Here is a 9,279-nt window from a genome sequence, read left to right as displayed (position 1 = left end):
TCAGCTCTGTGCCGAAGGAGTGTAGTTCCATCCCAGCAGCCAAGCAGCCCCAGTGCTTAGGATCAGGCATGGAAAGGGGAAATTCTCCTGCCCTTCCCCCATCCACCACTGCTTCAAACACAGCATGGCCACTCCCATGGGAAATTGGCACATGTGTGCCAGAGAAGAGCCTTTCTAGGGCTATCGGGGGTGACTGTGTTTCCACTGGCAGTGTGGGCATTTGGGCCAGGTTTGTGTGAAAGACAGGGCCCTTTCCCCTCTCTACAGGGAGTGCCAGCATTCCTGCAGTGGAGAGCAGGAGAACTGAAAAGCTATGTGCAGGCCGGGCGCGGTGGCTCACGCCTGTAATCCCAGCACTTTGGGAGGCCGAGGTGGGCGGATCATCTGAGGTCAGGAGCTCGAGACCAGCCCGACCAACACGGAGAAACCCCATCTCTACTAAAACTACAAAAAAAATTAGCCAGGCATAGTGGTGCATGCCTGTAATCCCAGCTACTCGGGAGGCTGAGGCAGGAGAATTGCTTGAACCTGGGAGGTGGAGGTTGCAGTGAGCTGGGATCGCGCCATTGCACTCCAGCCTGGGCAACAAGAGCAAAACTCCGTCTCAAAAAAAAAAAAAAAAAGAAAGAAAAAAAGAAAAGCTATGTGTTTGGGGCTGAGGGAGGATGCTCTGCACCAAAGACATTTAAATGGTGAGCTGAGGAGAAGACATCTTTAATGAGTCTCAACTACATTGCAGCTTGGAGATAGAGAGTAGTGCCTGGTCAATTTGAGTGTCCCCAATGACAGGACTGGGGAATGACAGGGAAATGGATGGAATTCTTGCCTGGCCAGGTCATGAAGCTGGGGCAGCCCTCTCCTCATCTGTGGAGACCCAGGCACGTTTCACCAGAAGCTTCCCATGCCACCACTCCTGCCTGAAAGCTGCTGCCTGTACTCACCGTCGTGGAGCAGCCTTGGGGATTCAGCTCTGCTCAGCTATGTCCCCCTCTCTGGTGCTGAGCAGGGAGCCCAGGCTGCTGTACATTCCACTTACCAGCACATTTTCTGAGGCAACAGAGAGCTTTTCTAGGTATACAGTGATGAAGCATATACTCATGTGCTTCTGCTGCATAGGCGTTTAGGCATAAGCCCACCTACTGTTCTGGAGGCTGAACCATGCAACGCAATACAAATCAGTTGACAAAAGGGCACATGAGTGGAAATAAACTTCTCATCTCTTCCAAAAGTGGAAATGAGATAAACTTCTTAAACCTCTGCCATCCTGGCCTTGCAGGAGGCTGTGAGCCTGTTCACACTCCCAGTACATCACCACCACAACCAGCATTTGAGAAAGCCACCATACAAAGGCTATCTATAACCAAGGGACAGCTACAGAGTCTTTGACACTGAAAGCAACCACAACCAAATGCAAAGGACCTTAAACAACATACATTATAGTCACATCATAAAGGGGAAAAAAATCCTGCCCAAATGAAATAAATTCAAAAATAAGAAGAGAAAGTTTCTACAGATGAGAAGGAACCAAAGAAATGATTCTGGAAGTCTCTATGTTTCCTATTTTTTAAGTTCTTTGTTTCTCTGTTGAAAACAATAGAATGTTTTGAAAACATACTCTGAAAAAATAGAATGTTATGACATCCCCAAAAAATTACACTTTCTAGCAATAGATCCTAACAAAAATAAAATCTTTGAAATACCAAATAAATAATTCAAAATAATGATTATAAAGAAGCTCAATGAAATCCAAGAGAAAGTTGGAAACAACACAAAGAAATTTAAAAAATCAATTCAGCATATGAATAAAAAATTTACCATGAGATAAATATTTTTTAAAAATTAAACCACCTGGGCCGGGCACAGTGGATCACGCCTGTAATCCCAGCACTTTGGGAGGCTGAGGTGGGCGGATCATGAGGTCAGGAGATCAAGACCGTCATGGCTAACACAGTGAAACCCCGTCTCTACTAAAAATACAAAAAATTAGCTGGGCCTGGTTGCAGGCGCCTGTAGTCCCAGCTACTCGGGAGGCTGAGGCAGGAGAATGGCCTGAACCCGGGAGGCGGAGCTTGCAGTGAGCCGAGATCATGCCACTGCGCTCCAGCCTGGGTGACAGAGCGAGACTCCGTCTCAAAAAAAAAAAAAAAATTAAACCACCTGGAAACAAAAAATTCATCAAAGTAGTTCCAAATGCAGCTGAAAGCTTTAACAATAGACTAGACCAAGCAGAAGAAAGAATTTCAGAGCTTGAAGACAGGTCTTTCAAATTAACCCAGTCAGACAAAAAGAAAGAAAAGAGAATTAAAATATGAACAAAGCCTTCAGGAAGTATGGGGTTATGTAAAACATCTGAACCCATGAATCACAGGTATTCCTAAGGGAGAATGAAGGGTAAAAAGTGTGGAAAATCTACTTGAGGAAATAATTGAGGAAAACTTCCCTAACCTTGGCTACAGATTTAAAATCCAGATGGAAGATACTTAGAGATCTCCTGGAAAATACATTGCAAAATGGACTTCAACAAGACAAATAGTCATCAGACAATCTAAACTCAATGTAAAGGAAAAAAAATCCTAAAATGAGCAAGCGAAGAGAAAAGTGTCCTAAAAACCAATATAGGAAATTCCATCAGACTAACACTGGATTTTTCAGGCCAGGCGCGGTGGCTCACGCCTGTAATCCCAGTACTTTGGGAGGCCAAGGTGGGTGGATCACGAGGTCAGGAGATCGATACCGTCCTGGCTAACACAGTGAAATCCCATCTCTACTAAAAATACAAAAAATTAGCCGGGCGTGGTGGCAGGTGCCTGTAGTCCCAGCTACTCCGGAGGCTGAGGCAGGAAGGAGAATGGCCTGAACCCAGGAGGCGGAGCTTGCAGTGAGCTGAGATAGCGCCACTGCACTCCGGCCTGGGAGAAAGAGCGAGACTCCGTATTAAAAAAAAAAAAAAAAAAGAAAGAAAAGAAAAAGAAAATGGTACAGAAATGAAAGAGATGTTTACTTATTGAGCAAAAGATGTGAGGGTGTGTGTGTGATAAACAATACTAGAAAGAAAGAGGGCAAATGAATGATATAGTATTCTCTTCATAGTTAAGGTGTTCTGCTGTTTATATTTTTTTTTTGGTGGGGGGCGCGGGGCGGACAGAGTCTCACTCTGTCGCCCAGGCTGGAGTGCAATGGCGTGATCTCGGCTCACTGCAAACTTCTGCCTCCCTGGTTCAAGGCATTCTCCTGCCTCAGCCTCCTGAATAGCTGGGATTACAGGCATGTGCCATCACCCCTGGCTAATTTTCCATTTTTAGTAGAGATGGGGTTTATCCATGTTGGTGAGGCTGGTCTCAAACTCCCAACCTCAGGCAAAAAAAAAAAAAAAGTTCTCAATGTGGTGGTGGTGTTGGAGGTGGGGCTTAGTGGGAGGTGTTTGGGTCATCGGGAGCAGATCCTTCATGAATAGATTAATGCCCTCCCACATGAGTGAGTAATTTATTACTCTGTTGGGGCTAGGTTAGTTACCAAAGAGCAGGTTGTTATAAAAGCAAGTTTGGCCGGGCGTGGTGGCTCACGCCTGTAATCCCAGCACTTTGGGAGGCCGAGGCAGGTGGATCACGAGGTCAGGAGATCGAGACAGTCCTGGCTAACATGGTGAAACCCCGTCTCTACTAAAAATACAAAAAATTAGCCAGGCGTGGTTGCAGGCGCCTGTAGTCCCAGCTACTCGGGAGGCTGAGGCAGGAGAATGGAGAATGGCCTGAACCCGGGAAGCGGAGCTTGCAGTGAGCTGAGATTGGGCCACTGCACTGAAGCCTGGGTGACAGACCAAGACTCCTTCTCAAAAAAAAAAAAAAAAAAAAAAGCAAGTTTGGTTTCCTAGACTCTCTCTTGCTTCCCTGTCTCCCCGTGTGATCCTTTTGCACATGCTACTCACTTTTCCCCTTCTCCACCATGTTTTGACCTAACATTTGGCCTTCACCAGAAGCTGGCCGGATCCAGCACTATCCCGTTGAACTTCCCAGCCTGCAAAATCATGAGCTAAATAAACATCTTCTCTTTATAAACTACCCAGTTTCAAGTTATTCTGTTACAGTAATACTCAACAGACTAAGGCAGTCATTGAAAACAAAGTCAACCTGGAGGAGCCTTAAGGAGACATGATTAGGACTAAATACAATCTGATATCCTCGATGAAATCCTGTGACAGAAAAAGGAAGTTAAAAGAACTAATGAAACCTGGCTGGGCATGGTGGCTCACACTTGTAATCCTAGCACTTTGGGAGGCCAAGGCGGGTGGATCACTTTAGGTCAGGAGTAAGAGACCAGCCTGGCCAACATGGTGAAATCCTGTATCTACTAAAAATACAAAAATCAGCTAGGCACGTAGTCACAGCTACTCGGGAGGCTGAAGCACGAGAATCGTTTGAACTCGGGCGGTGGAGGTTGCAGTGAGTGGACATCATGCCATTGCACTCCAGCATGGGTGACAGAGCAAGACTTTGTTTCAAAACAGAAAGAGCTAATGAAATCAAAATAAAGTTTAGTGATACTGTATTAATATTGTTTCACTGGTTGTGAAAAATGTATGACAGTGATACAAGATGTTAACAATGGGGCCAGGGGCAGTGGCACACGCCTGTAATCCCAGCACTTTGGGAAGCTGAGGCGGGTAGATCACCTGAGGTCAGGAGTTCGAGACCAGCCTGGCCAAGGTGGTGAAACCCTGTCTTTACTAAAAATACAAAAACTAGCTGGGCATGGTGGCACGCACCTGTAATCCTAGCTACTCGGGAGGCTGAGCCAGGAGAATGGCTTGAACCCCGGAGGCAGAGGTTGCAGTGAGCCGAAATTGTGCCACTGCACTTCAGCCTGGGCGACAGAGTGAGACTCCATAAAAAAAAAAAAAAAAAAAAGATGTTAACAATGGGGAACTGAGTGTGACATATATGAGAACTATGTATTATCTTTGCAAATTTGTGTAATCTAAAAGTATTCTAAAATAAATAAGTGTATTTAAGAAAAACAACAATAACAACCCTCAGAAGAGGAAAGCAATAGGGAGTTAAATAAAAAACAGTATACTTTTTAGTTTTCCCAGGGTTTTCCATCAAGGGGCTGGGAAGAGGGAGAAAAGACTGGAACCTCAGAGACAGTGCAGGGCTCCTGAGTTCTCTTGTCCTCTGACTACTGGGACTGCTCAGAAATTGTCTTCATCCCCCTATTGATGTCAGGTTCCAGGGTCAGCCACCTCTGCCCAACTCAGACCACAGACATCCCAGCCTTTTCTGATTGCTCGATTTGTGTCTGAGACACCAGAGAATTGGCACCCCCAAGTGGCCATAGGCCTGAGGACAGATGACCTGAGCCCCCTTTTCTTCTCGCTGTGGACCTCCCCTGCGTCTTCTTGGGCTCCCAGAAGTCAGACAGGGTTCTTCATGCAGGGGCAAGTGTTTTAGTCTCTTTGGGCTGCTATTTAAAAATATATATCATAGACTGGGAAACACTGCCCTAGCTAAGTGATGGAGGTTAACATAATCATTTGCTAAATCAACTGGGTAATATACACTCTTGGTATGTTGTATTGAGAGTATTGCATTTCATCTCTGTGTTCTTCTTCCCCCAAACCTATAGCCCTGTCAAGCACACTCAAATTAAGGGAGATTTTACAATATGCCTTACCAGTACTCCTCAAAAAATACCAAATTATCAAAAATGAGGTAGAGAAATTGTCACAGACCAGAGGAGGCTAAGGAGATATGAAGGGGACTAAATGTAATGTATCCTGGATGGGATCCTGGAACATAAAAGTGAAGTTAGGGAAAAGAATAAAATCCAAATAAAATAGGAGTTAGTAACAATGTGTCAATATTGTTTCATAACCTGTCACAAATGTATAATAAAATAAGACATTAATAATAGGGGAAACTGAATGTGGAACATATGAGAACTATGTACTATCTTTGCAACTTTTCTGTAAATCCAAAAATATTGTGGATTTGATTTGATTTTTGAGAAGGAGTTTTGCTCTTGTTGCCCAGGCTGGAGTGCAATGGCACGATCTTGGCTCACCACAACCTCCACCTCACGGGCTCAAGCGATTCTCCTGCCTCAGCCTCCTGAGTAGCTGGGATTACAGGAATGCACCACCACACCCGGCTAATTTTGTATTTTTAGTAGAGACGGGATTTCTCCATGTTGGTCAGGCTGGTCTCAAACCCCTGACCTCGGGTGATCCGCCCGCCTCGGCCTCCCAAAGTGCTGGGATTACAGGTGTGAGCCACCGCGCCTGGTCAATATTTTAGATTTTAAAAGGATATTTTTATAACTAGTGCTCAGGAAAGAAAAAGAAAGTGGAAGTAAAAATTATCTACTTTTCGGGTGCTCCCTCATTGACACCCAGCCTCCACGCCAGCCATATCTGTCTAGTTTATACTGCAGCCCAGTCCTCTCCCAGGCTGCTCAATCAGAATCCAAGAGAGCAGAACATCGGCACTCGTATGTGGTCACCGGGCTGAGAACAGAAGACCGGACCCATTTGGCCTCCTCAGGTTGAGACCTCCCCATTGTCATCCCTGGCTTTCAGCAACTGGACAGGACAACGTACCCAAGGGGGCACCCCAGTCCCGTGTGAAGTTTGGAATCTGAAGTGTTTCCCAAATCCACGCTGACAGATGTTTCCTCTCCACCTAGTGACCATGGATTCTGACCTCGGGACAGAGCGAGGTTTCCAGGCCATAACAGGTGGTTCCCAGGTTACAAATGGACCCCACAAACATACTGTCACTACTGCTGCTTCTTCCAGGGACAAATGTGGCTTATCCTGGGGACCAGCCCCTACTCTCCATCCCTAGGATGAGGGAGAGGAAAGGAAATTCTCAGGGCATTGGCCTAGGGAGTTGGAGAGGCTGCTGGTGAAGTGAAAACAGGAACAGAATAGGGACATTAGAGATAAAGGGGCATAGAAAGGAATCAGCTCTGATGACACCTGTGTAGGATCAATGGGTTCTGCTTGGGGAGAGGCTCACAGGATTCTAACTGAGGTGGTGTTTTTCGCATGGATGATAATTACAGCTATGTCAGTTTTATAAGGATCAGAAAACTACACTTAAATTTTAGGCAATTTTCTGTGCTTACAGAGATAGTATAATGTGATTACACATGATGAAAGGGAATAAGACAAGGGGAGAAGTGATTGTAGGAATTAGGTTCCTGTTTCCTTGCTAGCTGTCAACCAACGGTTGCTCTCAGCTTCTGGAAGTTACCTGCATTCTTTTGCTCATGGCCACCTCCATCTTGAAAGACAGCCATGGTACACTGAATACTTCTTTTGCTTTGAATCTTCCCAACTTCTCTTTGATCTTTGTTTTTTCTGCCTCTTAAGGAGTTCATGTGGTTAGATCAGGACCAACCAGATAACCTGTTTTATGGTCAATTGTCTTGGGACTTCAATTACAACAGCATAATCCCTACGTAGTGGTACAGATGGTCCCTGATTTACGATGGCTCAACTTATGGTTTTTCAACTTTATGATGATGTGAAAGCAACACACATTCAGTATAAACTGTACTTTGAATTTTGATATTTTCCTGGGTTAGAGAGTATGATACTCTCTGATGGTGCTGGACAGCAGTAGTGAGCTGCAGCTCCCATCAGCCACACAATTATGATGGTAACAACTGATACTGTACTCTACAGTGTACTGTATGCAACCAGTTACATGAGATAGTCAACACTTTATCATACAACGGGATTTGTGTTAAGTGATTTTGCCCAACTGTAGGTGAATGTGTTCTGAGCACATTTAAGGTAGGCTAGGCTGAGCTAATATATTCAGTAGGTTAGGTGTATTAGATACATTTTCCACTTAAAAATATTTTTCACTTACAATGGTTTTATCGAAACAGAACCCCATTTTAAATTGAAGAGCATCTGTACTTAGATTAGTATTTGACTGAATAACCAGGGGAAGCAATCTTGAGGGGGAAAGCATCTTTAGAATTCTGCCTATCACAGTACCTTGGGGGGCTACTGCAAATGAATGTATCCCATTAGAACTTCTCTACACCTCTAATCGCCTTTTGTCTTAAAGTGGCTGAGGTGAGATAAAGGGATCTAAAGGGATCAGGAGCATGGAGGGAGAAACCAGTTCTGTTCCATTAAAGTTGCACATTTACTTTCAGTTTCTTGCTGCATGGCAAGCTTTCAATGTTCTCAGCCCACCCAGTACTTTATATTGGGCAGAAACATCCTGATGGCTGATGCCATCGGTTTTGGCCTTGGATCTAGCACCCACAGCCATAGGCTCTGGCTGAGTCCATGGGGTTTGCACCTTCAGGCTGACTTGAGCTTGACTTGAACAGGGGTAACCTTGAATGAGGAGGATTCCATCCATTACCAAGTTAACATTTTTTTAAAGTTCTCATCAGGTTTCAACATAAGGGCTAGGGGAATTTTTCAGAGGAACAGGGCAGACTGCAAGCATTTATTTACATTTCTTTAGGTCAGTTTGTTGTTCATCAATGGATCGCCTTCGTCAGTACGGTAACACCAACCCAGAGTACTAAGAGGCTGAATATGCACTTGATTTCCCATAGTACTTTGTCTCAGGGAAATCTTACCTAGAGGGCCAAATCTTCCTGATGGCAGCCAGGGCTCACTGCGATGAAAATATGAGACCTTTTACTGTTGCCTACAAATGGATCTAAGGTTGGGCCCGCAGACTGCAGGAGGCGATGATCTGTAAGGCAGCACAGTTGTTGCCATTCTTTCTTAACAAGCATTGACATGCTACCTCCTTATACCCCCCACTGTCTCAACTCCCAGGTGATCCAGCTAAAGTGTAATGATTTGGTTGGCTCTGCCAATAGCTATTGTTAATTTCCCTCCTTTCACATTTACTGTGTGTCTCTGTAATTTTCTGTGGAAAAATTGCAGATGCTAGGATGAAATAACTTTTGTCAGACCCAGATAAAATAGGGCCAGGCCAGGCGCAGTGGCTCACACTTGTAATCCCAGCACTTTGGGAGGCCGAGGCAGGCAGATCACCTGAGGTCAGGAGTTCGAGACCAGCCTGGCCAACATAGTGAAACCCCATCTCTACTAAAAGTACAAAAATTAGTCGGGCATGCTGGCACGTGGCTGTAATCCCAGCTACTGGGGAGGCTAAGGCAGGAGAATTGCTTGAACCTGGGAGGTGGAGGTTGCAGTGAGCCGAGATCACACCATTGCACTCCAGCCTAGGTGAAGAAGCGAGACTCTGTCTCAAAAAAAAAAAAAAAAAAAAAAAA

This window comes from Hylobates moloch, unplaced genomic scaffold (genome assembly GCF_009828535.3).
Source record: "Hylobates moloch isolate HMO894 unplaced genomic scaffold, HMol_V3 SCAFFOLD_20, whole genome shotgun sequence".
Lineage (NCBI taxonomy): Eukaryota > Metazoa > Chordata > Mammalia > Primates > Hylobatidae > Hylobates > Hylobates moloch.
Note: the sequence above shows the minus strand (reverse complement) of the source record.